The sequence below is a fragment of the Eschrichtius robustus genome, unplaced genomic scaffold, assembly GCF_028021215.1.
Source record: "Eschrichtius robustus isolate mEscRob2 unplaced genomic scaffold, mEscRob2.pri scaffold_381, whole genome shotgun sequence".
NCBI lineage: Eukaryota > Metazoa > Chordata > Mammalia > Artiodactyla > Eschrichtiidae > Eschrichtius > Eschrichtius robustus.
In genome coordinates, this window is record NW_027175316.1 from 59,956 (window position 1) to 78,799 (window position 18,844).

The following is an 18,844-nucleotide window of genomic DNA, read 5'->3' on the forward strand; positions in this document are numbered from 1 at the left end:
GCAAAGCACAGTAAACAAACGTATGATTGTTTGCACATTTAAGTCAGGACTTCTTCACTGATAACAGTTACTTGAGATTTCATTATCCTTCTTTCTGGTGCAAAGAGGGACATATCCTTATAAATGGAAACTTCTCTATTGTAAATGTCCTTCACAAAAGGGACATCTCTACTCAGTTTTCTGAGATTCCTTTTTTTTTTTTTTTTTTAAAGCAAACTGAAATAATCCTTATGCCAGAGAGGCATATTTTGGGGTGGCGTATTCTACTTACCTTGACATGGATGTACCCCAGTTTGCTTATGCATTCATCTATTGAAGGACATTCTGATTTCCTCAGGTTTTTAGCCGTTTATGAGTAGAGCTGCTGTGCATAATTGCATCTTTGTTTGCATTTGGACATAGATTTTCAAAGCAGTTGCCTAAATACTGAAAGCACGATTGTTGGATCCCAAAGTGAGACTTGTTTAGCTTTGGAAAGAAGTGACAAACTGTCTTACAAAGTGGCTGTACATGCATCCCACCAGTAAGCAGGGAGAGTTCCTGTTGTTCCTCACCCTCTAGCAGTTGGTATTGTCATTATTTTGAGTTTGCCAGTCCTGATTTTGGAGAGGTAGCAGTGAGTGGTGGTGTGAAGTGAGATCTTAATTCCCTGCCCAGGAATTGAACCTGGGGAGCCTGGATGAAAACTAGGAATGCTAGCCACCACACCCCCTGGCTCTTGCCCCCAGTGAAAAATGCATTTCTTACAGAGGCAAAACTGTAAAAACAGGTACAAAGTTTATTATTAGAGACATAGCACAAGTGGGAGAGCACACAGAGAAACAGTTTGTTTAGTTAAGACAGAAGTAAGGCAGAGATGCACACCTGGAGAGGAAGGGTGTGGGCGTCCCCCCAATGAGGAGGAGCGCAGTAAAGAGGCGGTTAAGTCACTTATATAGGGCAGTTCTTCCGTGTCTCTGTTTACCTCTGGCCAATTATCTGGTTTCTTTTTCCGCACCTGCCCTGCCCTAGGACCCTCCCCAACATGCGTGTGCAACTTTTTTCCAAGATGGATTACAGCCCAGAGACCTATGGGACGGCCTTAGCATCACCTATTTTGGGGTGGTGCCCCTTCCTTTTTGACCCCCAAGGAGGCTTTCTGCACATGTGTAATGTCCCCCTTGCCCCAAGGATGGGAAATGTATGACCTCTTGATCTTTTAACAGGGTTTAGTCCCACTCTGTCCTTGCCATAAAAATGTCTAATGTCCAGTTACTTACCCTGTTTCTGATGCTGTTTTTTTAATCGAGGTGCAGATCTCAAAATATAGACAGGAGTCCAGTCATAAACATGTAGTCCTGGAGCCCACTTGTCTCTTGCTTCAGGAAATGTAAACAGGGGGCTGGTAATGAATGTCCGGCCTGGAGCCCATCTTCTTCTCACCCCAGGAAGTGTGAACAGGAGGCCAGTTGTAAATGTCTATCCTGGAGCCCATCTATCTCCTGCCTCAGTCCTAATAGATGTGCTGTGGTAGCTCATGATTTTAATCTGTAATTCCCTAACGGTGTATGATGTTGACCATGTTTTTGTATGACTTTTACTATCTGTATATCTTCTTTGGCTGGGTGTCTGTTCAGATCCTGACCCATTTTTTATGGGGTTGTTTTAGAGGTCTTTGTCTATTTTGAGTCCAAATCCTTTATCAGATACAAGTTTTGCAAATATTTTTCTCCCAGTTTGTGGCTCGTCTCCTGATTTTCTGAATAAGGTCTTTGAGAGTAGAAATTTTTAATTTCATAAAGTCCATAAGATTACTTTTTTCTTTTGTGCATTGACATTTGTGTTGTGTGTTAAAACTCAAAGCTCATGATCTCCAGACCAAACCCAAGGTCATATAGATTTTCTATGTTTATTTCTGTAATTTTTATAGTTTCACATTTTAAATGTCTGTTAATAAATTTGAGTGAGTTTGGCGTAAGTTGTAAAGTTTGTGTCTACAGTCATTTCATTTCATACAGTTTCCAGTTAATTGGTCCTTAACTATTTTGGAGAAGTCATGGGATACTTGACTGTATTTCAGTTTGAATGTTCACAGTTTAGCGGATGCAGCCCAAATGCCGTTAAACGGCGGGGCCTCCAGTGAACTGGGAGGTGGCTTGGTCTGCACGTTCCCATTGGCTGGCAGGGAACGTGAGCCCGCCTCCCTGACCCTCGGCGGGAACGCGCATTCTGCCTGCGGACTTGGCTCCCCGCGCAGCCGACGGGAGCCCTGTCTCCTCAGGACCCGCTGGGGCTTTGGCTTCTGGAACACGCGGGGCTGAAGTCCATGGTGACGGCCGGGCTTCGGGACAACCCGGGGTCGAGTCCACACTAACGGAAGCCGGGTCTTCTCAGGACCCACTGGGGCTTCAGCTGTGGGACATCGTGGGGTCCATTTCTCTCTGACAGGAGCCTGGTCTCCTCAGGACCTGCCGGGAGGTGACACCACTGAGGGAAAAGGTGAGGAAAAGTAGGGAGAAGGTTCCTGTGTGTGGCTGACCGATGAGGGTGTCTGTCTTCAGAGGAGCCAGGAGGGGAAGGGCTTGATGTGGAAAACTGGGTTTTTGGCCGCGTTTGTGTGTGGTGTAGACAGAGTGCAGTGTTGTTCTTTGGCGTGTGGCGTCTGGTTTTCCCAGCACCGTTTATTGAGGGGACTGTCCTTTCCCTGGTGTATGTTCTTGGTTCCTTTCTTGTGAATTAACTGACCACATACCTGTAGGTTTATTCCTGGACTCTCTGCTGTGTTCCTCTGGTCTGTGTGCCTGTTTTTGTGCCAATTCCACACTTTTTTGGGACTGTAGCTTCGTAATGTAGTGTGAAATCAGGGAGCGAGATGCCTCCAGCCCGTTCTCCTTCCTCAGGGTCGCTTTGGCTCTTCTGTGTCCTTTGTGGCTCCACACAAATGTTAAGATTGTTTTGTTTCTATGAAATGTCATTGGCATGTTGGTAGTGGTTGCGTGTATGTGTACATTGCTTTGGGTAGCATGGACATTTTCACAATATTTTCACCCATGCGCACGGGATACCTTTCCATTGATTTGTGTCTGTTCAGTTTCTTTCATCAATGTCTTAGTTTTCAGTGTGCAGGTCTTTCAAGTCCTTGGTTAAATTTATTCCGAGTTTCTTGGGGGATGAAATTATAAATGGAATTGTTTTCTTAATTCCTCTTTCTGAGAGTTCATTATTAGTGTATAGAATCACAAGTGATCCTGCAGTTTTACTGAATTCATTTTTTTAGTTCTGACCATTTTTTTGGTGGTTTTATGTGAAAACCTAGAATTCAGAAATCCCACTGTTTTCCACTACACCCAGGTCATCCACAGCGCCCAAGACCTAGTGAATCCTAATATTATCTTCCCGCGGTGCCTCTTAATACCGTGTGGGCAAAGTGATTAGCATCACCACTGCGGTTGCATTTGGTCTGGGTGAGTCTTGGCCTCTCTAGCAATGTTTGATGTCATCGCCGATTTTCTGGCATGTTACTGACATGGTTGAATTGAAAAGTATTTTCTAGTAAATTTCAAATGTTTAAACTTTAAATAGCGGTACAAAGTTGTCTACATTCACACGAAATACTGCAGTATGTTTTGGCCAAAACAGGGCCAGTCTCCCAGGGAACCAGGACATAACCCCAAAATGAGAGATAATTATGGTTTCCACATTATAATCCTATCCACAGGACCACTTCAGCTTTCACCAGCTGCCCCAACTTTGTGGAAATGTCTTTTTCCATTCTAACCCAGTTTTCTTTTTCTGGAACCATCACTGGGGCTTTCCCTCATTTTAAAAACCTTCATGAATTTTAAGTGTACAAGATGAGTATGATCTGGGTGGCTTTTCCTGTATGGCTTCTTTCACTTAGGATGTTTTCAGTGTTTATCAATGTTGTAACATGTATCATTTTTTTTCATTGTGATTGAAAACACATTACAACATTTATCATTTAAGTCGTTTTAAGTATACACTTCTATAGCATTAAATACATTCACATTGTTGTAAAAACATCCTCACCATCCATCTCCAGAACTCTTTCCTTTTCCCCTAGTGAAACTGTAACCGTTAAACACTTATTCCCCTCAAGCCCTGGCAAACTTATTCTACTTTTTGTCTTTGAATTTGACTTATCTGGATACCTCATACTAGTGGAATCATAGACTGTTTGTCCTTTTGTGTCTGGCTTGTTTCACTTAGCATAATGACTTCAGGGTTCATCCACATTGCAACCTGTGTGAGAATTACCTTAGTTTTAAAGGTTGAATCATATTCCATCGTGTATATCCTACACTGTATTTATGCATCCATCTGCTGAAGGACACTTGCGTTGCTTCCACCTTTTGGCTATTGTGAATAATGTTGCTATGAATATGGGGTACAGATATCTGTTCCAGTCCTTGCTTTCTAATATTTTGGGTGTATACCCTGGAGCGGAATTGAGGGATCATACATTAATTCCATGTCTATGTTTTTGAGGAGCCGCCATACTGTTTTCCACAGCAGCAGTACAATTTTACTTTATTCCTTTATATGACAGAATAATGCAGCTTATGGATCTACCTTATTTTGCTTATCCATTCACCCATTGGTGGACATTTTAATTGTTTCTACCTTGGGCTGTTGTGAACATTGCTGCTATGAATATTGATGTATAAGTTTTTATTTGGACACCTGTTATCAGTTCTTTGGGTGTATATCTAGGAGTAGAGTTGCTGGTACATATGATAATTATATTTTTATATTTTTGAGAAAATGCCAAAGTTTTGTACACATACATTGCACCATTTTACATTTCCGTAAGTAAAGTTTAAGGGTTCCAATTTCCCTACGTTGCTGCCAACATTTGTTATTTTTATTTATTTTTAATATAACCATTCTAGTGTGTGTGAAGGGGTTTCACACTGTGGTCTTAATTTGCATTTTCATCATGACTACTGATGTTTGACATCTTTTCATGTGCTTGTTGACCATTTGTATGCCTTGTCTGGAGAACAGTCTATGCAAGTCCTTTGTGCATTTCAAAAATTGGGTTGCTCTTTTATTGAGTGGTGAAAATTCTTGATATAGTCTGGATAAAGACTCTTATCAGATATATAATGTGCCTATATTTTCTTCCATTCTGTGGGCTGTCTTTTTACTTTCTGGATAGCCTCTTTTGATGTACAAAAGTTTGCAATTTTGAGGAACTCCAGATTATCTGTTTTTTTTTCTTTCATTGCTTGTGTTTTAGTGTCAGATCTAAGAAACTATTGCTAAATGCAGGGTCATGAATCCCTTGGTTTATTCCAGAGTACCGTCATCCCTCGGTATCCACTGGGCTAGGGTTTAGGTCTGGGGTTTGAGTCAGGTCAGGGGTCAGGGTTATGGGTCAGGGTTTGAGAGTCAGGGTAGAGGGTCTAGGGTTCTGGGGTTAGGGTGTTAGGGTTAGAGGTTAGGGTTCTCTAGGGTTAGGGTTAGGTTTAAGCATAACTGGCCCCCATTGCCCTTCCTTTCTCCTCTCTGAGGTCTCCAGGATGGATAGCATTTGCCCAGGGTCACACATGAGTCAGGGAGTTGACCTGGACCACTGTATTTCTACCCCCCAGTCCTGGGCTCTGAGAGAAGAATGAAATGTCTGTACTGTCTCTGAGGGTTTCAAATTGAACTCGATGTCAGTCATGGGTTGTGGAGGGTGTCAGGAGTCATGCATGGTTGCTTCCTGCCCTCCCATCTGGGAAAGGTGGTGCTGGCCCTACTCTGCCTGGGCAGCCCCAGTTCCAGCAGAGTGCCCAGAGAGGAGGGCACTCAGTGGACATGTGTGGATTAATGCAGGACTGGCTGTAGCAACGTGCCAGCCCCCTGCCTACTTGAGGGCTGGTGGGGCCCTCCTGGGACTGCAGGCATCCTTTGTCCCATCGGAGTGGGTATCAATAGACAATCAAGTCTCAGGCAGGACAGTCCTTGACCTCTGACCATTCAGGGAGGCATCTGTGGTCCTCTAGCTCAGTTCAGCCTGGGCCCTGTCAAGACCCCGTGGACAATTAGTGAGCTGACCATGGTGGTGAGCAATGGAACATCTACCTGGGCAATGTAGCCTTTCCTTTGAGATGTTTCAACTACCAACATCCATGTGGTTGAGAAAAGGGCCTCCCCTTCACAGCCTTCACAGCCTCCACAGCCTCATAGCCTGCCAAGAGAGGTAATAACCCTCTAAATATTTGAGTGTGTCCCTGACACAACAAGCATACAGCAGACCATGGCCCTGCAATCCTTTGTCCTTTTAGTTGTTAGAAATTTTGACATTCATATTCGTTAAGAGTCAAAGTTATGGGAGTAACTGGGCCTCCCAATGGGAGGTTCACACTGAGGCTGCATTGTCTTGGAGAGCCATATGCATCCATGTGGCCTCTGGAAAGCTGCCAATTATGGGTTCCATGGCATGGAATAATTCTTGAGCCTCCCATTACTTCATTGCACAAGAGTTTCCTTACCACCCTAGCATTTGGTTTCTTCCCTTAGTAAAGGAGACAGAAGAAACTGGAAAAGGAGCAGTATTGTTTTTCAGGGATGGGTAATTAATATGGCAAGGGAGATGGCATAACTCAAGGGCTTCCACCTCTCAGGGGCAGGAATGAGGTCTGTGTGTCTTCTGAGGGCACATGGGCTGTTCTGGGCCAGCCTCTGAGATGTGAGGACCTGATACCCAAGGCAGGAGACTTGAGTTTACCAACAACAATAATCCTGCCTTTTCAGCAAGTCAAAGAACTTCTTGCAGTCTTGGGAAGACAGTAAAAGCACTGGATGAGTAGCTGCAGCCCCTGACCCTAAGTGAACCCCTTTCTTCCTTTTGTGTCAGATTCTGTGCTATGCTGTGAGCTGTCATTGACAGAATCTGCTGCTTTCCCCCAGCCAGCACCTGTTCTCATGCCCAAGTCTAGTGCCTCAGTTTTCCTTTGGGAATTACATCTCACCTGCTTCCAGTCCAAATAGTTCCAGAAGGATGAGCCCATGTTCCACCCAGCTCGAAGATGGGTTTACAACCCACATCTAGCCAGTCCCATTTTCCATCTTCTGGTGATGGGTCAAGGATGAGAATGAAACCCAAGCCAGGCCAAAGGTATTCAAAACCATGACTTTTCTTAGAACCCAAGAAAAGGGGAAACTTTTTCTCGGAAAAAGGATGGTGAGTGGTTGTCAGCCTAGAGTTGCTGTTGGCCCGAGGGCAGAGAGAGAGACTGTGCCTGTGAATGAGGTCCCCCAAAGGCACTGAGCAGGACAAAGGTTTGGAGAGAAACAAGGTCACACAGAGAGTGTGAGACATTGGACCTGCCAGGTCCAAACCCATTCTTAAACTTGCCACTTGTAAGTATTAATTTATTTCTACCCTTGTAATAAATACTAATTTATTTTACTTCAGTAAGTGTGTCCAGTTGCTGGGAATAAAAAAAGTCCTAGTTGACACATCCGAATCAATAATCCCTGATCCATCCTCAGGTGTCCTCGCTGGGTAGGTGTGGCTGGGGGAGATGAAGACACTGGGTGGGGTCATATACTAGGGGAGCTGCCAAACAGCTCTGTCCCTGTTCCTTCCGTGTCCTGGGAGAGGGAAACCCTGGAACAGTGATAGGATAACCAATAAGGGAAGAGGTTCCTCAGTGGTTAATTAGTCTTTTTGTATTTTCCTTAATTTAGGGTCCATTTTGGTAATGTGTTTTTACAAAGAAATCACCCGTTTCCCCTAGATTTCCAGTTTGTTACAGTAGGTTTCTCTTATTTGACGTTTAATTTTTCCAGTCTAATTTTCTACAGAATCATCACAAATAATGAACAAATATTGATACTTTATTATTAACTTAAGTCTCTATTCATGTTCCCTTTGTTATACCTTTCCTTGTTCCAGGGTCTCAAAGGACATGGGGTCATCATGTCTGTTTTGTCTCTTCTGGGCTTTGACAGTTGCTCAGACTCTCCTTGTTTCCATGACCTTGACAGTGTGGAGGAGGACTGGTCAGGTATTGTGTAAACTGCCCTGCACTGGGATTTGCCGGGTGTTTTTGTTGTAATTAGACTTGGCTTTGAAAAAGCAGATCACAGAGGTAAAGTGCTTCCTCTTCACTGTGTATCGAGAGAACAGGCTCTTAAGGGAACTTCTCACTTATATTCTTAACTTTGGTCACCAGGCTGAGGTAGTGTTTGTGAAGTTTTCCCACAGTGAAGTTAATTTTTTCCCATGTTCGTCCTGTGTGTCTTATTTAGGAGGAAGTCATAATGCAGAAGCCACACTTGAGGAGAGAGGGGTTAGCTTCACATCCTTGATGGACAGCTGAGTATCTATATGAATCGTTTAGAAACTTTCTGCCTAGGAGATTTCTGTTTAACATCATTCATCAAAAACTATGTAACTTATTTTTACCAGTTTGGACACATGAATAATTATTGTAAACTTTTGGGTATAATCCAGCACTACATTATTAGACTGCTTAGTTCATTCTTGCTTTGGCGGTTGAGCGCTTTTTCCACTTGCTCCTGTTTTCATTTTACATAATTTTTCTTTTATGGGTTTTTAAAATTTTTGGTACTTCTTTACTTTCTGATATTTTAAGATTATCCTGCTTCATATATTTACTGTCTCAGTCCTAGCGTCAGCCCTTTCTTCAAAGAGCCCTTGTTCCTTTTATTAGAGAATGGTATTAAAAACTTACACGTGGGAGCTAAATATGCTCAGCTGACAGTGCATGGAAATATATGCATGTATCCCAGCCTATGCATATACACATAATTATAAAGATTTCCATGTGGAACTATGTGTATCTCTATTAGGCTAAAGATAGTTTATACTGATGTCTCCTACCTGGTCTGTTATGACATGGATATTGTAACCGTCTCCCTTTGTTTGTCTGTGACTTCCCACTCCAGTGGTAAGAAACCTGGCTTCCACCATTTGTCATTAAATTCAGTGCTTGTTCCATTCGATTACTGATATAGTAGTTTCAGTACTATTAGTTACCACTCTCCATGGAGAAGAACTTACAGAGTCCACTGTGTATGTACGGCATATTTTGCCTTTGGCCTACAGAGTCCGCTCATTTCCAAAGTTAACTTAGGTCAGCCCATTTTGTCCCACCACCAACAGTGAGTTTTTTTCATACGTTTCTAAATCAGTTAGATTGTTTGTTACATTCTGTATGCCAGTCTTTGACACTTCCATATCCTAAGTAACTAAATTTGAATAGATTATAATTTACTTGTTGGGTTGTAAAAATCTGTGGGTGTAGACAAATGCATGCATAGTGACAGGTATTCACCACTAAAGCATCATATGGACCTCTTCAACTACATATTCCAAAAACTGTTTACCATGTCTGTTTTGCCTTTTCTAGACTGTCATATAAATGAGGTCATACAGTGTGTAGCGCTTCAGACTGGATTCTTTCACTTAGCAATGTAAGATTCATCTATTTTTTTTTTTTTTGGCACAGGTTGATGATTCATTCCTTTATATCTCTGAACACTATTGCATTGCATGTATATGAGAGGAAAAATAATTTTCCCTCTACCCTTCTGTGTTCTTCATTGCTACCCCCCTTGTAATGAAAGGGAGATGAACTGGAGAAAAACAATCAGAAGTTTAATATATACCATGCATACCTCCTGTATTCTTGAAAGATACCTAGGAAAACTTAGTCTGGCCCAAGCCATTACCTTAAAGGCTACCTTCAGCTAAGAACAGAAGAAAGATGTTAGGGAATGAAGGAAGCCATTTAAGGGAGGTTATTAGGCAAAGCACAGTAAACAAGGGTGTGGTTGTTATGCAGATTTACATCCAGACCTATTTCATTGACAAGCTTTTTTTTTTTTTTTAATATTTATTTATTTGGCTGTGCCAGGTGTTAGTTGCGTTATGTGGGACCTAGTTCCCTGACCAGGGATCAAACCCAGGCCCCCTGTATTGGGAGTGTGGAGTCTTAACCACTGGACGACCAGGGAAGTCCTGACAAGTTTTTCTTGATATTTAGTCATCATTCAATTCCTGGTCCAGAGAGGGACATACCCTAATAAATGGAGATATCCTTAATAAGTGTAAATTTACCTCATAAAAGGGCATTTTCTACTTGGTTTTCAAAGATTCTCCTGGGGGGGGCTTTCCTGGTGGCGCAGTGGTTGAGAATCTGCCTGCCAATGCAGGGGACACGGGTTCGAGCCCTGGTCTGGGAAGATCCCACATGCCACGGAGCAACTGGGCCCGTGAGCCACAATTACTGAGCCTGCGCGTCTGGAGCCTGTGCTCCGCAACAAGAGAGGCCGTGATGGTGAGAGGCCCGCGCACCGCGATGAAGAGTGGTCCCCACTTGCCACAACTAGAGAAAGCCCTCGCACAGAAACGAAGACCCAATACAGCCATAAATAAATAAAAAGAACGTGAATTTCAAAAAAAAAAAAAAAAAAAGATTCTCCTGGGTCTGCTGTTTTTTAAATTAATCAGTCCAAAATAATCCTTTTGTCTAATGGGCATATTTTGGGGTGGTGTATTCTGCTCCCCTTGACATGTATGTGCCCTAATTTGCTTATGAATTCATCTACAGAAGGACATCCTGATATCTTTAAGTTTTTAACCATTATGAATAGAGCTGCTCTGCATTACTTGATGCTAGTTTTTGTTTGAACACAGGTTTTCAAAGCAGTTGTCTAAATACAAGAGGTACGCTTCTTGGATCCTAAGGTGAGACTATTTAGACTTGGAAAAAACTGCCAAACCGTCTTCCAAAGTTGGTTGTACGTGCATTCCACCAGCATCTTGAGTATATTCCCGTATGCTTATTTAGCATCTGTTTATCTTCTTTGGTCAGGTGTGTGTGTTTCAATCTTTACCAAATTTTAATGGCATTGTTTGGTATAATTTGGGTACAAACCCTTTATCAGATATGTGTTTTGGAAATAGTTTCTTCCAGTTTGTGGTTTGTCTTTTGGTTTTCTGAATAAGTTCTTTCATAGAGTAGAAATTTTAAATTTTATAAAGTCCACATTATCAACTATTTTTCTTTTGTTGATAGACTTTTGGTGTTGTGTGTTTAAAACGCATCACCAGACCCAAGGTCATGTAGATTTTCTTTCTTTTTTTTAAAATAAATTTATTTATTTTTGGCTGTGTTGGGTCTTTGTTGCTGCATGCGGGCTTTCTCTAGTTGCGGCTAGCGGGGGCTACTCTTTGTTGCCATGTGTAGGCTTCTCATTGCGGTGGCTTCTCTAGTTGTGGAGCATGGGCTCTAGGTGCGCGGGCTTCAATAGTTGTGGCACGTGGGTTCAGTAGTTGTGGTGTGCGGGCTCTAGAGTGCAGGCTCTGTAGTTGTGGCACACGGGCTTAGTTGCTCTGTGGCATGTGGGGTCTTCCCGGACCAGGGCTCGAACCTGTGTCCCCTGCATTGGCAGGCGGATTCTTAACCACTGCACCACCAGGGAAGTCCTAGATTTTCTTTTTTTTTTTTCTAGAATTTTTATAGTTTGGTGGTTTAAACTTGCCTATGGGCACTTTTGAGTGAATTTCGGTTTACATTGTAAAGTTTGTGTCTACATTCATTTCATTACATATGGTTTCTAATTAATTGTTCCTTAACCATGTTTTGAGAAGATACAGAGAGATACTTGGCTCCATTTCAGTTTGGATTTCCAAACTTAGTATATACAGCAGAACAGCATTCTGGATGAGGCCTCTGGGTTTGTGAGTGCGGCGCTCCCGGCGCTTTTCTGACGTCCCACAGGGGGCGCCGAACCCACCTGTCTGACCCTGGGGGCACAGGTGCATCCGGCCCACAGACTTTGCTCTGTGACAAGCAGACAGGAGCTTTGTCTCCTGTCAGGGCTTAGGTTTCTGGACCATGGGGCAGTGTCTACACTGACTGGAGCTGGCTTTTCTCAGGACCCACTGGTGAGGAGATGCCATGAGAGGAAAAAATGAGAAAGTGTAGAGAATCTTCCCGTGCAGCTGACTGCTGGGTGGGTGGGGTGCATCTTCAGGGGACTCAGGAGAGAAAGGGTTTAATGTGGAATACTGTGCGCTTTTAGTTAGTTTTATGTGCAGTGTAGCTTGTGACCAGTGTTGTTCTTTGGAGCCTGGTGTCTAGTTTTCCTGGCACTGTTTGTTGATGGCTTTGGGTAGAATAAACATTTTAATAATAGTCATTTTTCTGATGCATGAGCATGGAATATTGTTTTCTATTGTGTCTTCAATTTCTTTATCAATACTTTAAAGTTTTCTGAGTATAGGTCTTTCATGTCCTTGGTTAAACTTATTCCTAAATAGTTTGTTCTTTTTGATGGAGTTGTAAATGGGGTTGTTTTCTTAATTTTTCTTTCTGATGGTTCGTCTTAAGTGTATAGAAACAAAACTGATTTGTGCGTAATGATTCCATATTTTGCAACTTTACTGAATTTATTTTTTTAACATTTTTTTGAAGTAATGTGAAAAATTGTAATGCTAAAATCTCACTGTTTCTACTGCATCCCAGGTAATCTGCAGGACCCAAGACATGGTAGCTACTAATATACTCCTCTCACGGTGCCTTTTTTTTTTTTTTTAATTTATTTTTGGCTGTGTTGGGTCTTCGTTGCTGTGCACGGGCTTTCTCTAGTTGCGGCAGCGGGAGCTACTCTTTGCTGCAGTATGTGGGCTTCTCATTGCAGTGGCTTCTCTTGTTGGGGAGCACAGGCTCTAGGCACACGGGCTCAGTAGTTGTGATGCATGGGCTTAGTTTCTCCGCAGCATGTGGGATCTTCCCGGACCAGGGGTTGAACCCGTGTTCCCTGCACTGGCAGATGGATTCTTAACCACTGTCCCACCAGGGAAGTCCCTCCCACTGTACCTCTTAATGCCATGTGGACCCCTACAAAGGAAATAACAATCACAACTTTGGTTGAACTTTGTCTGGGTAAGTCTTGGCCTCTATAACAAAATTTGATGGCTGTCTTCTCTGATTTTCTGGCATGGTACTGACATGGTTGTTTTGAAAAGTAATTTACTTTCCAGTAATTTAAAATGTACAGAAAAGTTTCAATAATGGCAAAAGTACTCACATTTGCCACTTCATACAAAATGCTCAGTGTGTTTTACCCATAACAGGGACACTGTCCTTAGGAATCAGCACATAACCCCTAAATGAGGAAATCATGATGTCTACATTATAATTTAATACACAGGCCCACTTCAACTTCTGCCTGTTGTCCCAACTGTATGAAAATGTATTTTTCCATCCTGATCCAGTTTTCTTTTTCTGGAACCATTACTGAGTTTTCCCCTCATTTGGACAACCTTGATGGATTTAAAGCAGACAAGATGAGTATGGGATCTGGGTGGCCTTTTCTGTATGGCTTTTTTCACTAAGGATGTTTTTAATGTACATTTATGTTGTAAGAAATATCAGCACTACACTTTTTTTTCATTGTCATTAAAAATACAAAACATGACAGTTACCATTTAATTCATATTACATATACACTTTTGTGGTATTGACTGCCTTCATATAGTTGCACAAACAAGTTAACTAACATGTGTACCACCTGTGTGCATGGGAGATACCCAGGAAATTGAGTAACACCCTGAAATGGCCCAAGACATCACCTTAAATACCGTTTTCATCTCAAAGGAAAAAAAAGGAAGGGTATGGTTGTTTCTGTCTACATTGATCTGATTGCGTATGGTTTCCAATTGATTGTCGTATAACTAGTTTTGGAGAAGTCATGGGATAGTTGGCTTCATTTCAGTTTGAATTTCCAAATTTAGTGGATTCTGCAGGCTTGATGCAAGGTTTACAAACTTGATATTGGATCAGGACCTCCCATGGTGTAATCGGTATTAATGGTTTGTTCAACGATTAGAGTTCTGTGTGATATGAGTTCAGACTGGAGTAATCTTGGTTAGTTTCTATCTGTTACACATTTGTCCCAGGATGAAAGGACAAGAAAAACAAGGCCTACTTTATAAAAGTGCCTTCAAACTAATCGATGGTATAATCTCTACCTCATTTTTTAAAAATTTATTTCATTGAAGTATAGTTGACTTACAATGTTGTGTTAATTTCTGCTGTATAACAAAGTGATTCATATATATATATATACACACACACACACACACACACACACACACACACATACTGTTTGTTACATATATACATATGGTTTACTACAGGGTACTGAATATAGTTTCCTCTGCTGTACAGTAAGACCTTGTTGTTTATCCATCCTATATATAATAGTTTGCATCTGCTAATCCCAAACTCCCAATCCATCCCTCCCCCGTCTTCCCCTTGGCAACCACAAGTCTGTTTCCTATATCTGTGAGTTGGTTTCTGTTTTGTAGATTCATTTGTGTCTCATTTTAGATTTCACATATAAGTGATATCATATGGTATTTGTCGTTCTCTGTCTGACTTCACTTAGTATGAAAATTGCTAGGTCCATCCATGTAGATGCAAATGGCATTATTTCACTCTGTTTTATGGTTGAGTAATATCCCATTGTATATATTTATCACATTTTCTTTATCCATTCATCTGTTGATGGACATTCAGGTTGCTTTCATGTCTTGGCTATTGTGAATAGTGATGCTATGAACATAGTGGTGCATGTATCTTTTCGAATTATAGTTTTGTATGGATATATGCCCAGGAGTGGGATGGCTGGTTCGTATGGCAATTCTATTTTTATTTTATTTATATTTTTATAAATTTATTTATTTTATTATTTATTTTTATTTTTGGCTGCGTTGGGTCTTCGTTGCTGTGTGCGAGCTTTCTCTGGTTATGGCGAGTGGGGGCTACTCTTCATTGCGGTGCGCGGGCTTCTCATTGCGGTGGCTTCTCTTGTTGGGCGCACGGGCTCTGGGCACGTGGGCTTCAGTAGTTGTGGCATGCGGGCTCAGTAGTTGTGGCTTGCGGGCTCTAGAACGCAGGCTCAGTAGTTGTCGCGCATGGGCTTAGTTACTCCACGGCATGTGGGATCTTCCTGGGGCAGGGCTCGAACCTGTGTCCCTTGCATTGGCAGGCGGATTCTTAACCACTGCACCACCAGGGAAGCCCCGGCAACTCTAGTTTTAGTTTTTTGAGGAACCTCCTTACTGTTTTTCATAGTGGCTGCACCAATCTACATTCTGACCAACAGCGTAGGAGGGTTTCCTTTTCTCCACACACCCTCCAGCGTTTATTTGTAGACTTTTTATTGACGGCTATTCTGACCACTATGAGGGGATACCTCACTGTAGTTTTGATTTGCATTGTTCTAATAATCAGCGACGTGGAGCATCTTTTCATGTGCCTATTGGCCATCTGTATGTCTTCTTTGGAGAAATGTCTATTTAGACCTTCTGCCCACCTTTTGATTTTTTTTTTTGAGTTGTATGAGCTGTTTGTATATTTTAGAAATTAGGCCCTTGTTGGTCACATCATCTGCAAATATTTTCTCCCAAACAATTAGCACAGGTGCTGGGACAGCTGGATACCCACATGCAGAAGAATAAAGTTGGACCCTTACCTGCCCCCCCGTCCCATAAACAAAATCAACACAAAATGGATCAAAGGCCTAGATGTAAGAACCAAAATTATAAAACTCATAGAAGAAAACATGAGAGTAAATCTTCATGACCTTGGATTTGACTATGATTTCTTAGATCTGCTACCAAAAGCACAAGCAACAAAAGATAAAATAGATGAATTGGACTTCCTCAAAATGAAAAAAACATTGTTTATAAAAGGAGCAAGGAATAAGATAATCCACCATCCAAAATGGCACAAGATGTTTGCAAACCATGTATCTGATAAAGGACTGTAGCCCACCAGCCAAGCCCCCGGTGGTCCAGGGGAGTGTCTGTGTGGCCCATCCCGTCCTAGGTGATCAGGAGATTTCAGGCCCCACAGCACTCAAGGGGTGGACACTGGTCACCCTCAGCACCCTCAAGGAGTGAGTGCCAGATTGTTTTGAGCCCATATTCCCTCCCATTACTGCCCTCAAAGGCTGAAGGCTTCAGCATGCCTCCAGAAGGACACAGAGTATTTGCAAATCTTTGAGAACCAAAGGAAGAGTCTTCACTTTTCTGAAAAAGGCATCTTATTATTTCACAACATGAACATTTTCAATCTGGCTCCCAGGGGTGCCCTCCCACCTTCTTTATTTCTCTGAAAGTGGGCATGGTGGTTTGGCTGTCCCCAATGCCCACACCAGGTGACAAGGCCAGTGGGGCCAGCTCCTGGTGGTCCTTAGCTTTGTTGGAGATTAACCCAGACTCTCAGCCTGAGATTGAACATGGACGCCCTTGCTTCTCCCCATCACCGATTCTCATCTCCTGCCCTGTCTCTTTTCCTCTTGCTTGTCAGAATCAGATTTACCTGATGGTTACCACTCACAGTTCCCTCAGAATCCAGAGATTTCTCCTCGAAGGAAAGGTTCTATAAAAATCAGAGGGATAAATAAAGAATGCAGCTGATTCCAGCCTTGTGCTGATGCCCAAGTGGGTGATGAGAATGAGTGTTTTCATTAGAATTTTAAATCCTCCAAGTAATAGATCATTGGCGGGGGGGGGGGCATCCTGTGTCTTCCTGCTCATTCTAATAATGTCATTCCTGAATTTTAATGTGGCAAATAATTTATATTATAAATATGCCGAGGGGGAGATCCATTTAAAAAATGTTAAAGGTAACTCCAAGGGTTTTACAACAAACAAGGACACAGAACCGTGTCCAGACACCGGCTGAGTGATTCCTACCCTGCGCCACAGTCCCCTGGAGGGCGGAGTGGCCATGACCCTCCTCCCGCAGGTCAGCCTACTCAGGCACATCCCACGTGGGACCACTGTATCGCAGAATCTTAGAGTGGCCAATGGCAGGCAGCTGGCTAGAGATGCGGACAAGAAAAAACTGCCCATCAGCCTAGGACAACCCCAGGGTGAGGCCTTAGTAAGGGCCAGTGTCATGTCATTAGTTAGGGCCAGCATCAGAGCCGAAGTTAAGACCATTGTCAGGGCATTAATTAGTGAGGGATATAATTAGGATGTTAGTTAGGTAAAGAGTCAGGTCATTAGTTACAGACAGTGGCAGGGCCTCAGGTAGAGACTTCGTCAAGGCCTTAGTTAAGAAGAGCATTGGAGCTTCACCGATGTTAGGGCCAGCCACCAGGCCTTAGTTAGGGGTAGTGTCAGGACCTCAGAGAAAACTTGAGGGCCTCAGTATAGGACAGTTCAGGCCGTTAGTTAGGGACACATCAGAGACTTTCTTAGGGACATATTCAGGGCCTTAGTAATGGTCAGGATTGGGGCGTTATTTAGTGACAGTAAATGCTATGAGGGACAGCTTCAGGGCCATAGTTAGGGACAGCGTCAGGGCCTCAGTTGGAGATAACTTAGGGCCTTAGTAAGAGAGAGTTCAGGCCGTTAGTTAGGGACATAGTAAGAGACTTTCTTAGGGACATATTCAGGGCCTTAGTTATGGACAGGATCAGGGCGATAGTGTCGGATATCTGTCTATTAGGGTCACCGTCAGGGACTTAGTTAGAAATAGTTCAGGCTGTTCCTTAGGTGTATTCTCATGGACTTAAATAATGCCAGAATCAGAGCTGTAGGTAGGGCGAGTGTCAGGGTGTTATTGTGGGATGTCTGCATCTATTAGGGACATCGTCAGGGCATTAGTTAGGGAAAGAGGCAGGCCATTATTGTAGACAGTGTCAGGGCCTCAGGTAGAGACAGCGTCAAGGCCTTAGTTAGGAAGAGCGTCAGGGCCTTAGTCAGGGACAGTGTCAGGACCTCAGAGAAAACTTGAGGGCCTTAGTAAGAGATAGTTAGGGACACCTCACTGTCTTTTTAAGGGACATATTTAGGACCTCAGTAATGGACAGGATCAGGGCATTATTTAGTGACCACTTAGGCTCTGAGGGACAGCGTCAGGGCCTAAGTTAGGGAGAGTGTCAGGGTCCTAGGGACAGGGTTAGGGACTTTGTAAGTTCTAGTTCAGACCATTAGCTTGGGACAGCATCAGGGACTTCGTTAGGGAAAATGTCAAGGCTTCAGTTAGAGATAATTTGCGGGCCTTAATTGGACCCAGTTCAGGCTGTTACTTAGGGACATCTTCAGAGCCTCAGTTAGGGACAGCATCAGGGTGTTAGTTAGGGGAAGAGTCGGGCAATTATGACAGACAGTGTCAGTGCCTTAGGTAGAGAGCGCATCAGGGCCTTAGGGACAGCGTCAGAGACTTACTTAGGGACATATTCAGGGCCTTAGTTATAGACAGAATCAGGGCATTATTGAGAGGTATATGAGGCTATTAGGGACAGCATCACGGTGTTAGGGAAAGAGTTGGGGCATTATTATAGACAGTGTTAGTGCCTTAGGTAGACGCATCATCACAACCTTAGTTAGGAAGAGGGTCAGGGCCTTGGTTAGGGACAGGGTCAGGCCAACAGTGAGGGCATCTAAGGCTATGAGGGACATCGTCAAGGCCTTAGACTGGGTCAGCATCAGGGCTGTTGTGTAGACCAGTGTCAGGGCATTAATGAGGGACAATATCAGGGTGTTAGTTAGGGAAAGAGTCAGGTCATTAGTTACAGGCAGTTTTAGGGCCTCAGGTAGAATCAGCATCAAGGCCTTAGTTAGGAAGAGCATCAGGGCCCCAATTAGGTTCAGCATCAGGACGTTAGTTAGGGCCAGCAACAGGGCCTTAGTTAGGGACAGTGTTGTCAGGACTTCAGAAATAACTTGAGGGCTTTAGTAAGAGACAGTTCAGGCTGTTAGTTAGGGACACTTTCTTAGGGACATATTCAGGGCTTTAGTAATGGACAGGATCAGGGTGTTACTTAGTGACAGCCTGATCTATGATGGAAA